The sequence below is a fragment of the Canis lupus genome, chromosome 3 (assembly GCF_011100685.1).
Source record: "Canis lupus familiaris isolate Mischka breed German Shepherd chromosome 3, alternate assembly UU_Cfam_GSD_1.0, whole genome shotgun sequence".
Lineage (NCBI taxonomy): Eukaryota > Metazoa > Chordata > Mammalia > Carnivora > Canidae > Canis > Canis lupus.
Window position 1 is genome coordinate 69515184 of NC_049224.1, and position 14179 is coordinate 69529362.

At 39.9% G+C, this 14179-nt stretch overlaps 1 protein-coding gene across 3 annotated transcripts in view; it reads left to right on the top strand.

Annotated features, from left to right (window-relative positions):
- CLNK (cytokine dependent hematopoietic cell linker) overlaps positions 1 to 14179 on the top strand; it is a 201857-nt gene that overhangs the window by 61219 nt on the left and 126459 nt on the right. The window lies entirely within an intron of this gene.

Here is a 14179-nt window from a genome sequence, read left to right on the forward strand (position 1 = left end):
GATTTCTGGTGCTGGGGGCAGCCCAAGGAACAACAGCCCAGGGTAACCAGGTGATGCCTGGGTCTCCCAGGTGGGTGCTGGAGGCAGGGGAGGTGTCCAGAGTGACATAGAGGCAGCAGCTCTAGCACCCCAGATGCCCACAGGTGGCGGCGGGGGGGGGGGGTACCTGACACACAGCCAGGCTCAGGCCTGCTGCTTTTCTTCTTGCCACAGAAGTGCAGTGGGAGCTTCCTGGCACACAATTCACAGGTGGGCTCCACGTCTGGCTCAGAATCTAGCTTATGGAGCATCTCCTCTGCGCCAGGTGCCAGGACTCCCTTCCTTTCTTTGATCCTACGGCAGCGAGTGGAGCCAGAGGGCAGGCACCGCTAACTTCTCTAAGCATCAGCTTCCTGGTCCAAGTGACTCCTTTGAGGCAGCACAGAAAGTGGGAAAGGAGCCAGAGCTGGAATTTGAGTCTGACTCCCAATCCAGTGCTCCTTCTGTTGATCCCAGCTCTGCAGGAAACTGAGAGAGACAGGAGGCTGGGCAGGCGAGGCAAGGGTAGGTCCGAGAGCTGGCTGATCCAGGGTAGCCTGACAAAGAGGATGAATTATAATCAGTGACGAAGGTGGCCAAGAGCAGCTTTATTGTAAGATAAACAAATAAATGGTCTGTGGCATGGAATGAACATTAAGGCAGATGCATCTGCTTCCCACCCAACTGGGTGGCTTAAAACAATGAAAAATATATTCTTTCACAGCTCATGGGGCTAGAAAGTCTGAAATCAAGGTGTTGGCTCACTTTGAGGCCTCAAGGAAAGATCCCTTCTGACCACCACTACCACTATCACCACCGCCCTGCCCCCAGCTTCTGGTAGCCCCAGGTCGGCTTGTGCCCACATCACTCTGCTGTCTCTACCCTCACTGGTTGTTTCCTCTTTGTCTGTACCTTCTCTTCCTCTGCCTGCCTCAGATCTCCCTCCTTTTCCTCTTATAAGGACATTTGTCATTGGGTTCAGGGCCCCCCTGGCTAATCCAGGATGATTTCATCTCAAACTCCTTAATTTAATGACATCTGCAAAGATCCTTCTTCCTCATAAAGTCACAATCACAAGTGCCCAGGAATGGGACATGGAAATATTTTAGGGCTGCCATTCAACCCACTATAGCAAGCTTCAATTTCAGACCCACCTCCTTCTTTGAGGGCACTGTGGGATTACTTTGACGATCTCAGCAGTATCTGCTATGAATTTCCAACTGGTTCTGGGGTTGAGAGTCCCTCTCCCACATCCCTGCTTCTGTTTCCTCCTGCGATTCCACTCTATGCCATCAGTCTTCTCCATAAAGAAAAGAGATGTCTCCACTTCATGAGGACTTTAGGTAGCCTTGGTTTTTAGTCAGACACTTGATCTCTTGGCAATCGCATCTCATCAAACTTCCAAAAGGTAGCTTTAAGAGTTTGGTGTTAAAGTTGTGTGGGTTATGAAGCTCACAGAGGACAGACCGAATCTTCATAATTTCAAAAATACTCTCTTTCTCCTCTTAGGATGCTGAATCAGCATCTGTATTTTCACAAGCTCCCCAGTTGATTTCTAGCTACATTAATGTTTGAGATGCACCTGACTATAACAGTGGCCCCTGGAACTGTCTCCCCGCAGGCATTCTCAAGAAGCAGCTACAGCATTCACCAAGATAGGACTCAGAGAAGGGAGTCACAGATAGGATGTTGCGTGAGGATAGTTTGGAAATTTATGACTCTACACACACACACACACACACACACACACACACACAAAGAGATTTTGTCCTGCTATGCCTTGGGGGAGCACTCCTTCCTCTGTGAAAATCATTAACCCAGTTAACTCAGGGCAGTAGATTTTAAACCTGACTGAACAATAGGATTATCAAGGAGGCTCAAATGGAAAACAATTTCAGTGTCCTTCCCCAGACCAAAGGAATCAGAATACCTGGACAATGACTTTATTTATAACCCTTTAACTCAGTCTAATCTGCAGCTAGGGTTGCAGAATGCTGCTCCGAGAGGTTGTACAACTCTGTAACCTGGAATTTCTTGTCATTTTATAACTTAGAATCCTAAATGGTCTTTGTAGCTATGGCTAATTCCTTACTATCTCTCATTGGGCACTTTTATAATGAATGAATGAATGAATGAATGAACACAAATGAAAGGATGATATAGAGATAAATTACACATTTACTCACACATGTATATATACATATATATCCACATATGTGTGTGTACATATACACAAGTATGTGCATATGTATTTCCCTATAAATATGTTAGTTCAGTCAAAAATATTTACTGCGTATACACGGTGCTGGGCTTCAACCTAGGTGCCTCCCTTATAAAGATGAGGAAGATGTAGTCCCTACCCTCCAACCATATAAGCTGTATGTTGGGCAGACCACTTTAGTCTCATGTAGCAAGTGATGGGAAAGCACCACCAATGCTAAGGAGTCTGGATGTCATCGTTCTAAATTACTTCTGAAATTAGCAGGCTATTTCATATTTAGTCTCCCTGCAACAAAGCTTTCAGCTTCTCTAACAATCAATCGAAGTATGTAAAGCCCACTCCTTGGTGCTGTTAGGGTAGACAGACCTTATTACTACATTGGGGCTGATTAAAGGGGTCTTGGGGTTTGGTTCCAGGATCTCTTCATCATTCTGGACAGAACTGATAAGAACCCTGGTGCTACAATTCTAAGTGTTTTGAAAGAGTTGGAGGTCACTAGAGTGATTGCTTCTGGGCCCTTCCAGTAAGCAAATGCCCTGCCCTGGCCAGGCTGCTTCCGGCACTCAAGAGGGAGATGCGCTCAGAGATCCCAGACTGGAGACTGGTGGAGGGCGAGCACCCCTGCAGCATCCACTTTGAAATGAGCTGAAAAGGTGTGACAGCAAACTAGCTTTGTTCCTTGTTAAAATTATTCATAGTCCTCATGGAAATTTTAGAAAATATGTGGAAGTACAAAAAAGAAAACAAAAGTCACCATTTATCCTAGCATACAAAAATAACCATGATTTTGCTGGAGGCTTCTGAAGTCATTTTTCTGTATCTTTGTGTAATATTTTCAAATTTCAGCAAATCTATGTTTAAAACTTCTACTGTTTTCCTTCATTCAGTAAAACTGTTTTGTGTTATGAGCATGGTCCCATATTATTGTCTTCTTCAAAACTGCAATGTTTTAAGGCTAGTGCTTAAATAAGCTTCACAATCCTTTATCCATAATTCCAAAGTCAAAGCCTTCAAAATACTGAAAACTATTTGTAACTAATTTGGCAGCAAAACTTGAGCTGCAATAAAATGAAGTTACGCATGTTCCTTCCTTTATCCCACTTACTGTGAATATATCTACATATTTCACAGCAGAAATATTAGTGTGTTTAATGACAACGCATTGCTTCAAAATTTACGGGGGAAATTACTAGTATCAGTACACACACAATATTACTTTCCTAAAATCCAAAATATTCTGAGTCCGTAGCCCTAAGACATTTGGATAAGGAATGGTGAACGTGTATTTTATCCAGTGGTTTATTTTATCTTGACCTTGGTGTTGGACATTTCAGTTGTTACCCATAAAGTTTTATGAGGCAGTTTTATTGCCAAGATTAAACTTTATACTCTGAGAGTATTAGAGAAGGCTGTGTCACTACGGTCCCTAGCATGCAATGCTGTGTGTCCTGTCACATGTAAAACGAACTGTACAAGTCTATGATTACACAGAGACACAGGTTCAATCAAATTATCGGACAATAACCTATTTCTTCTCTTGCTTCAGAAAATTTGTCTTTCATATTCATTTACTTGGGCGAGAGGGTTTTTTTAAGATTTTATTTATTTATTTGAGAGAGAGCAGAACAAGACAGAGAGAGAGAGAACATGAGCTTGGGGGAGGAGCAGAGGCAAAGGGAGAGGCAGGCACCCCGCTGAGCAGGGAGTTAGATTTGGGGCTCAATCCCAGGACCCCGGGGATCATGACCCGAGCTGAAGGCAGATGCTTAACTCACTGAGCCCCCCAGGCACCCTTGCACAAGAGTTGTTTTTGTTGTTGTTGTTGTTTTTAAAGATTTTATTTATTTATTTATTTATTTATTTATTTATTTATTTGAGACAGAGAGAGAGAGAGAGAGAGAGAGGCAGAGACACAGGCAGAGGGAGAAGCAGGTTCCATTGCAGGGAGCCTGACTTGGGACCCGATCCTGGGTCTCCAGGGTGATGCCCTGGGCTGAAGAAGGCGCTAAACCGCTGAGCCACCTGGGCTGCCCCTGGGCAAGAGTTTTGATGGTAAACAAGGCAAACCAATAAAACAGATTGAAAGCTAGAGTCTTAGAGATATGGAATTCAAGCTCCCACCTGTCGCTGTAACCCCAGACTTGAGAGTCTTCATGAATACTCTTAGGATAAGGACTCACTACCTTCTGAGGCAGGGAGCTTAAAAAGTGGAAGAAAGTTCCTGTTTGTATTGACACCAACAAAGCTAACTTCAAGGCAGTGTTATTCATGGATCCTGTAATTTTACTAACCGTTTTACTAACCAGTGCCCCTCTGCAATACTTTTCCCACCTAAGTGGACAGTCTGATTGTGCGAAAAGAAGGGTAAAGAGAATAAACAGTACTATAAACCACCGGGCTGGCACAAACCACTAGCCATTTGCACAAGGATCTGTGCAGCCACTCATCACAAAACCCCACTCTCACGTCGCCACATAAGAACACCACCCAGGGTAAGAGGTTTCCCAATTCAGAGTCAGCTAAAGCCACATGTCTTGGATTCCAAAATCTGTCATCATCGTGCTATATTGAACTGCTTCACGATGATTAAGAATATCATCTTTAGGGATCCCTGGGTGGCGCAGCGGTTTGGCGCCTGCCTTTGGCCCAGGGCGCGATCCTGGAGACCCGGGATGGAATCCCACGTCGGGCTCCCGGTGCATGGAGCCTGCTTCTCCCTCTGCCTGTGTCTCTGCCTCTCTCTCTCTCTGTGACTATCATAAATAAATAAAAATTAAAAAAAAAAAAAAGAATATCATCTTTACGTATTCCTCATCAGGGACACATTTCCAAACTGAACGATTGTTTTGCTTATGAGAGGCATATTTTCTCTTTGAAAACTTGTGTGATAAAAGCCACTCAATCGCTGGGTGGGGATGGATATCAGATCCTCTCGAAAGAGCCCAGCTCAGTGTCTGGTACACAGGAGATGTCCAATAAATGATATTTCCCTCCATATGCATGCATGATAAAACTCCCTGTAAACTCTAGGTCATTATTTCCCTCCATGATCTATATGTACAACCCCTGCCTTCGACCTCAGGGAACAACTTTGTTTTGATTTGCAGGAATTCATAAGTGTAAATCCCACTGAATCTTGGGGAAAGGAGAAGCAGGAATTTTGGCATCCTGAGATCAGAGTCGTGCACCCAGCAGAGTGTGGCTGCCTTCCTAGTTACCCAGAAGTAATTATGAACCAGCTTTCGGGCCAGCCAGGCCTATCCACTGGTGCTATCAGAGTCGCATAGCTAGCATTCAGCTTCGTGGTTGGCTGGTAATTAAAAAGCTGCAAGCTGTGAGAAACACAGCTGAGATACAGGGCCAGCGTTTGCCAGAGGTTGCACACAAGGCCAGTGATTCCTGTGAGGGGTGGCAGGTCCCGCTGCTCCTGAGACTCATGGAGATGGGTGGGGGTGGGGCAATCGAGGACTTAAAGGTAGCCTCCTTTTCCTCTTAGTGGCAAAACTGCCAGCTGGTGAAGGAACTACCTGACTTAACTCATCTGCCACCACTTGGGAAACTTCCAGCTGAACAAACTTAGTCTCCTGCTGACTAGCCACAAGATTGGACATTTCATGCTTATGCCCTTTAAAAACATCACAAAGAAAAAAAAATAGTAAATAAAAAAATAAAAATTAAAAATAAATAAAATAAAAACATCACAAAGAATAGAGAAGGCTGTGACTTATTCTAATATTGAGTTTACTGCTATCATACAAGGAATTTTCTCATTGGAGAAAATTTAAAAATACAAAGACAAGCATACAAAGGAAAATTACCATAACAGAACTACTGGAGTGGTTTACATTACTAGGTACCTTTTAAGGGTCTCTTCTAAAACTATGCATTCTATGTTGTTTCTTAATATTAGCATAACATTTTTCCAATGTTAATAAACTCATTTCCATAGCTATACAATCTCCCATCATTTAGACATGACATATTTTATATTTTCCCACTGCTAGAAAACAACACATCTCATGAACCAATTTGACAAGCTCTATTAATACCACCATGTCTTAAGATACTGTGTTTTATTACCTGGCAGTTAGCAAAACCAACCACTGTGGAGAATCTCATAAGCCTCTGCTCCACAAGTGGTTTGGAGAACCTGACCCACGATGACAGTTTGTAATGATCACATAGTATTTGATTATGTAAATGTGCAGAGAAATTGAAAATAAGGTCCAGCATTTCTGGTTGAGACCTCCATGAAGTCCAAACCACTAGTCACCCACCTATTCTAGTTTCCATATATCCAACATCCCCTACCAATAAATATGGAAAGAGAGGAAAGTTGACTTCATGAAAACCTTTGGTCATGTCCAAATACATCTGATACCAAAAAGCTGAAAAGCTTTTCGAAAGCTGTGGATGGACATGATTTGGGACCAAAATCAGGAAGTCCTAGAAAAAGCTACTCATTAGAAAGAGCAAAAGGAATTTTCCAAAGGCCTGGCTGCCTGGAATCTCACAATTCCTGGTGAAGAGAGATCAGATCACGCACAAGAACACAGAACAAATATCAAGTTGAAATTAGGAGGCCCTCCTGCATGGTTTCTTGCTTTCCATTCTTCCCCATTACTTTTTTCAGAGGGAGGGGGGATATTTTTTAAGATACGTATTTTAACAGCTTAAAATCATTCTGCTGAACTAGTCAAAGAAGGGAAGTATTAAAGTCAAACATTTATTTAGCTCTCACAATGAGGACGCCAAATACTTCCGTAATTAAGAGAGTGGGCTCTAGAGTGATCCTACTGGGATTATCAGCTCTGCCACTTACTGGCTGTGACATTTAAGGCAATTAATTAGCCTCTCTGAGCCTCGTTTTCTTTGTCTATTAAACGGAAGTAGTCGCTATCTCAAAGTGTTGTTGAGAAGGATAGTGACTTAATATAGGAGTATGTTTAGCACTATGTCTGGCATAGAGGGTGCACTCCATAGATGTCCATAGACGTGGTAAATTGTGCTGTCTGAACATGGCCACATGCTCTAGTGCAATGTGACCTGGATGCTTCCCATCAGAAGTGAATCTTTTTCTCCACCTTCTTTAACTTGTGTGGGCCTGTGACAGCACAGGCCAATGGAAGATGACAGAGGGGACCCTGTGCCAAGTCTGGAAAGAGGCTTTAACAGGCAGCTCTGCCTCCTGCCTTTGGAAGCTGGCTTCCACCAGTCATATGCTATGATCACCATGCTGGGACAAGTATAAGCCATGTGTGAGAAGCCCCCATGGAGAGACTGGGAGGCTAAAGGGCACTAGGCAACAGACATGAGCGTCTGAAGGCCACCTTGGGTGTTCAGCCTGGCCCAACTTTGAGGTAACCACCTAAATGCAACAGCGTGACCGAGCTGCAGAGGAACCCTCCCAGCTGAGAACCAGGAGAGATAAAAATAAATCCTCGTTTCTAAGCCACTGCTTTGGAGTGATGAGTTATGCAACAATAGATGACTAGAATAGATATTGTCTACTATTTTTACGACCACAATTATTACTTCATGCAAGACCCTTTCCTATTGAATATTCAGGATATAATTTAGAGATTCTTACGGCTTGATATCCCACCTGAAAGAACATCCATTCTAGATGAGAATGGCAATAAATAACTAATAGTGGGTGAGCAGAATGCTAATAAAGGGTTCTTTGCTCCAAGTGTGTGCAAAGTGCTAAGGGGACACCAGAGTTATTCTGCCTGGAAACAAATCTTGGGAAAAGGGTGCAGTGCTTGGTAGAAGAGACATCCTCACAGAGGGGGTGACAGTCGAGCTGAGCTTGAAAGCTGATGGGATGTCACTGAGCGGCTAACGGAAGAGGGAGCAGGGACAGACTAACTATCATAGCTGGAAAAACTCTATAAGGATTTAACATGAAGGGGTAACATTTAATTGACTGATGATTTGAATTTTATTCCTTAAAAACTGATTCTAAGTAATTGGAGAGAGAATTTCTTGGAGGTTTATGATGGATGGTAGACTTCCTACATCTCCGGATTGGTGAGGAAAAGAAGGTGCCACAATCTATAATCAGAAAGGTATAAGGGCCTGGGTTTAAGTTGCAACATTTAAAAACTCCACATTGATGGGATGGATTCTGCTGCCCCTTGATGTTGTCTTTCGGACAGGATGCAATTAAAGGCATTTGTGCTGCTATTTGTGGACATTACTGGTTGTTTGAGCAAAAATTCTTTGAATAATAAAATTCTACATCCAGATCCCTGTCTGTGGACTTTTCTATAGATTCCATCAAAGATCCAAGAGATGTTTTGAGGAAGAAACATGAGAATTTCCTCTGCCATCATTATTTTCTTCCTTTGGTTTCTTCAATTGCTTTAAATACTGATTAGAAACAAAACAATAGTCATAAAATATGCATTAGGTATAAAGAACAATAAAACAATTCAGATATGGGTGCTCGTTCTGTTTTTAAAAATTATCACTGCTTTTGAAGTTTCACCCACTTTACTGTGATCACAAATCCCCACCCCCACAGGGAACAACTGTCCTGAATTCTGCATAGATCCTTCACTTGCTTTTATTTTTCATTTACCACCTGTATTTGTATCATTAAAAATAATTTGTTTGGTTTTGCTTGGTTTTGAATCTTAGCCCCCCCCCCAAAAAAAAAATCATACCACAGGCTACCTGCTTGCACCCGGACTACCTGCTTTTGGCAGCTAGTTCCATCACTTATCAGTTATGAGATCTAGAGCAAGTTAGTAAATATCACTGTGCCTGTTCTCTCAACTGCAAAAATAAAATAAAAATACTACCCACTTCTCATGAAGAAGCACTCATTTGTGTAAGACATTGAAAACAGTGCTTGGAACATATAGTGTGGGCTCCATAAGTACTAGCTAGCTATTATTCCACAATCCGTTTTATGACTGTACCAATTTATATTTCAAAGAGGATCCATGCTACCATGGATAGCCATAAATCCTTTGATTTCATGGTTATATACTATTTCCTTATGTGCATAAAATACTATTTAATTATCCACTGTCTAGTCAATAGACATAGAACAACAGGGTTGTTCTCCAGATTCTGTTCATACCAGGTCTGCTTAGAACATTCTAGTTTGTTTGAGCATATATTCTGGTCTTGGGGCACACATTCTAGAGTTATCTGTATGTAGGGGTATAATTTCAGAATTAAAATTGCTGGTTCACAGAGAAGGCATACCTTCAACTTTACTAGACAAAGTCACAGTTTCCAAAGCTGCCAGGCCATGGTTTACTTCCACAAGTATGTGTAAATGACCTGGTTGTTTTGCAACCTCATCCACCTCCATACTGGCAAGTTTCATTTCTACCCAACTGGGGGGTGATTTTAATTTACCTTTGTTGATGACAGATGCAGTTAAGTATCTTTTCAAATATTTATTAGCAAGATGCCTGGGTGGCCCAGTCAGTTAGGTGTCCGGCTCCTAATTTCAGCTCCGGTCATGATCTCAGGGAACTGGGATTGAGCCCTGCATCAGGCTCTGCACTCAGAAGGGCATCTGCTTGAGAATTCTCTCTCCCTCTACCTCTGCCCCTCCACCCACACACTTGCTCTCTCTAAAATAAGTAAATAAATCTTTTTTTAAAACCCAGATATATTTGTTAGCTATCATTTTTCTCGTATGCATACAGTATTACCTAAATCTTTTGCCCACCTTTCTGTCAGACATTTTGTCTTTTTCATGTTGATCGATATGAGTTATTAATTTACTGTGTACATTTTTCACAGTTTGGGACTTAAGTTTTCATTCTTCTTGGGTATTTATTTCCTTTGATGACCATGATTTTGAGCAGTGGAGTATACCAAATTTTTCTTTATGATTTCTTGAGTTTGTATATTGTTTCAAGAAACTTTGTTTCATCAAGTTATTGAATTCTATTGAATTCCGGACATCATAAAATTCACCTTTCTCTTCTAGGTCTTTCATCAGCTTGGACTTGGTTACTTTGTATATGAGATAAAGTAAGAAGGATTAATTTTTTTCACTCAGGTGCACAATTTTCTCAGTACCATATACAAGCAAGCGATTCCTTCCACACTGATCTGCAATGCCAGCTCTGTCATACACAGGTGGATCTTTTTCTGGGCTTTCCCTTTTTGTGCCATGATTAAAGTATCTACCCCAAGTCAACTACACAAGTCTTAATTAGTATAATATTATAGTAATTCATGATATCTCAGAATTCATGTTCTCCGTATGAACGTCATCAGTGAGTTGGCTCTTAAATGTTTACTTTTTAACTTAAATGTTAGGATCAGCTTGTCAAACACACACACACACACACACACACACACACACACACCACTCTTGGGATTTTTATTGAATCTGTAGACAACTTTGAAGAGAAACAGCACCTTTATGACACTGTGTTTCCAGTCCCTGAATATATCATGCATTTCCAGAGAGAGAGAGAGAGAGAGAGGCAGAGACAGAGACAGAGAGAAAAGTTCCTCAACATAATTTCATAATGTTTTACAATTTTCCCAAAAAAATTGTGCTTTACAATCTTTTGAGAGATTTGTTTGGGGAATTTCACATATTTTAATGACACTGTAAATGTTAAGATACCAAAATTCCAGGCATGCCTGGGTGGCTCAGTAGGTTAAGTGACCGACTCTTGGTTTCTACCCAGGTCATGATCTCAGGGTCCTGAGATTGAGCCCCCTCTCAGGCTCAGTGCTCAGTGGGGAGTCTTACTTGAGATTCTCTCTCCCTCTCCCTCTCCTGCCTTCCACCCACCCCCATGCTCACTCTCTCTCTTTTTCTCTCTCTCGCAAAAAATAATAAATTAAGATATCAAAGTTCCATGTTTTTGTGTTTGTCATTGGAAATACATTTTTAGAAATGATATAATACAACTGGTCTGATCATGCTTTATTAATTCTAATGTTCGTCAGTTTATTCCTTAGGGTTTACTATGTAGATGACAATATCATCTGCAAATGAATTTTATTTCTTCCTTTTCATTTTCTATACTTTTTTATTCTTGCCTGGTGGCACTAGTTAGAATCTCCAAAACAAGGCTAAATTAAAATAGTGATAGGGAGCACCCTTGTTCTCAGTCTTAAAGGGAATACTTTCAGTGTTACAGAACAGAGCATGAGAGCTTATTTTCAGATTTTGGTAGGCTTCAAATACCAGATTAAAGACACTAGGTCTTCAGGAGTCTGTTTATTTTTATTTCAGATAAATATTAAATTTAATCATTTGTTGTGATGATTCTGTATATTTTCCCTTCTCTTTCTGTTAGTGTAATGATTTATATCAGTAGATTTTCTAATGCTCAACAAAACTAGAATTTCTGGGATAAACACACCTTGGTCATGACATTATTATTTTCCAGCATATTAGCCCAACGAGTCCTTAATGGGTATTAGTGAGAATGGCCTGTAATCTTTCCTCTTACTCTCCTTGCTAGACTTAGGCAATGGGTTTGTACTAGCTTTATCAAATGAGTTAGGGTATTTACCAATTTTTCTATTCTTGACAAGAGTGTGTAGTAGGGAATAAATTGTTCCTTTAGCAATAAAACTGTCTTGGACAGGTATTTCCTTGGGGGAAGATTTTCAACTACTGATTCAGTATCATTGTTGGTTATAAAAAGTATCATTGTTGGTTAATAGTCCTTCATGGGTAATTTTTGTTGTTGTATATATTTTTCTAAATATATGTTTGTCACTGATATTCTTTGAGCATCTTAACCTCTGTTGTACCCATAGTTGTCTCCTTTTTCATTTCTAATTTTGTCTGTCATGCCTTCCCTTTTATTTCTGATCAAGCTTGCCACAGGGCATAAATTGTATTAGACCTCTCTGTTGTAATTCCATCCTCTATTTTGGTAACTTCTGCTCCTTGCTCCTGCCTTCTGTTTGTGTTCTTGGCATTATCCTTTTGTTGTATCACAGATCTATGAAGTTAGTGCACCAGTGATTAAATGTTAGCTTTTCTCTTTTTCTAATATAAATATTTCAGTTCTATATTTCTACATTATTTTTCTTTCTTAAATCTTTTTATTCCCACTGTCATTGATTCATTGACTCATCATGACTTGCTAATTTCCAAATAAATTTGGATTTTTTAATTGTCTTTTTGTCACTGATTTCTAACCTCATCATATGATGGTCATATAAAATAGTCCCCATGATATTATTTTTGTGATTTTTTTAGAGAATCTGAATTACAATTATAGGGCCATTTCCTTTCAATATGAAGAATACAATTTGGATTTTTTTTTTTTTAGTGTCAAGACTTATTATAAGAAAACACTTATTGGGCCAAAAAAAATCTTTATTTTCCCCTCATTCTTAAAATGATATCTTCATTGGACATATAATTCCAGGTTGACAATTCAAACCAGAGTTATTTTTCTACACTCTGTTCACTTACCACTACTGTTATTAACTATTGCTGGAAATCAATTATCAACATAATTGCCACTCTTTTGAAAATAATATTTCTCTTCCACAGGATGCCTGTAGGTTCTTCTCTTTGTCTTTGGTTTTCTACAGTTTCACTATGATGTCTCTAGGTATGAATTTCTTATTTATCCTGCATTAAATACATTGCAATCCTGATGCTGTTTGGATATTTTTTTACCATTTCTGAGAACTAGTTCTTATATTGAAGCCTTTTCTTTTTTATTTAAATATGATGTACACACTTGGTTTATATTCTTTGTCTGATAAGTTTAACATCTTAAGACTGAGTACCTGATTCAGTTGTCTAGTGTTTCTTCCATCTTACTTTGGTGTTTTGTTATTTTAAGGTTATCCTATTTTGTCTGCATGCTCATTTTTCTTAGAAATTCCCACAAATTTGAAACACCACTTACTTATCTTCTCAAGTTGAAGATTTTTAGACAATCTAGGGTAAAATCCATGTGTATTTATGAATTCCTATGGGGAAACACTGTCCTCTTCACTCTGCACCAATGTTTGAGAGTGGGAAAGATGGGCTTCTCCCTAGTTCATTCTTAAACTGAGGCTCTAACTCTTTAGACTACAGTTTATAATGGGGTGGGATCTCATACTAGACTCTCCAGAGTATAGACTATCTGAGCCCTATTTCCATCATGTTCTATGAAGCCATGAAAATCAAAGACCATTTTTCCCTGTAGGAGCAATGCCAGCAAGGAGAGAGCTGACTTCTGTGTTCTGCTTCCATTTCTGGGTTCTCATCTTCATTCAAATTTTGGGCTCTCCCTGGGAAGTCCTTACTTTTTCTAACATTTGATTGCAAATAAGTTGCTTTTTTAAAACTGTTTTCTATGGAAGATTTACTCAGGTATCTAGCTTATTATGCTATAAGAAATCAAAGACATTCTCCCTATGGAATTCAATTTTTTAAACTGTGTTTTGACAAAAATTTAATTAAATAGAGAATAAAAGAGAATTTTCATGTTTTCAGTTTTATCAATGAGGTTTTTATTTTTATATAAAGAAAAATAACACATCCCTAGAACTGGTGTGTTCTTTGCTTGATGTGATTCATCAAGGTTTTGCAAATGCTCATTCAATGATCATGAATTAAGCTCTTCCTACATGCCAGACTTTGTGCTATTCATATTTGAATACATTATCTCATTAGATTTAATCTTCAGAAATAAAGGATTCAGGGGCTACCCTATTCATTAAAGTGGAAAAACTATCAGACAGCATTCTGTGCAAAGCTAGTATTGCCTGCCATGTGCCCAGCAGTATTAATAGGTTCGTGGGTGTCTGACAAATTAATCTTTACATGCATGAATGAACAAACAAATAAATAAACACATCAGTAAATAAATCTAAAATACATGAACATCCCTATATGGTGTTACGGAATGATTATGGAATTTGGCTGTTACATAGGCTTTGCCAGTTGTTAAGATGAGAAGACTCAATTACTAACATCATCTCTCT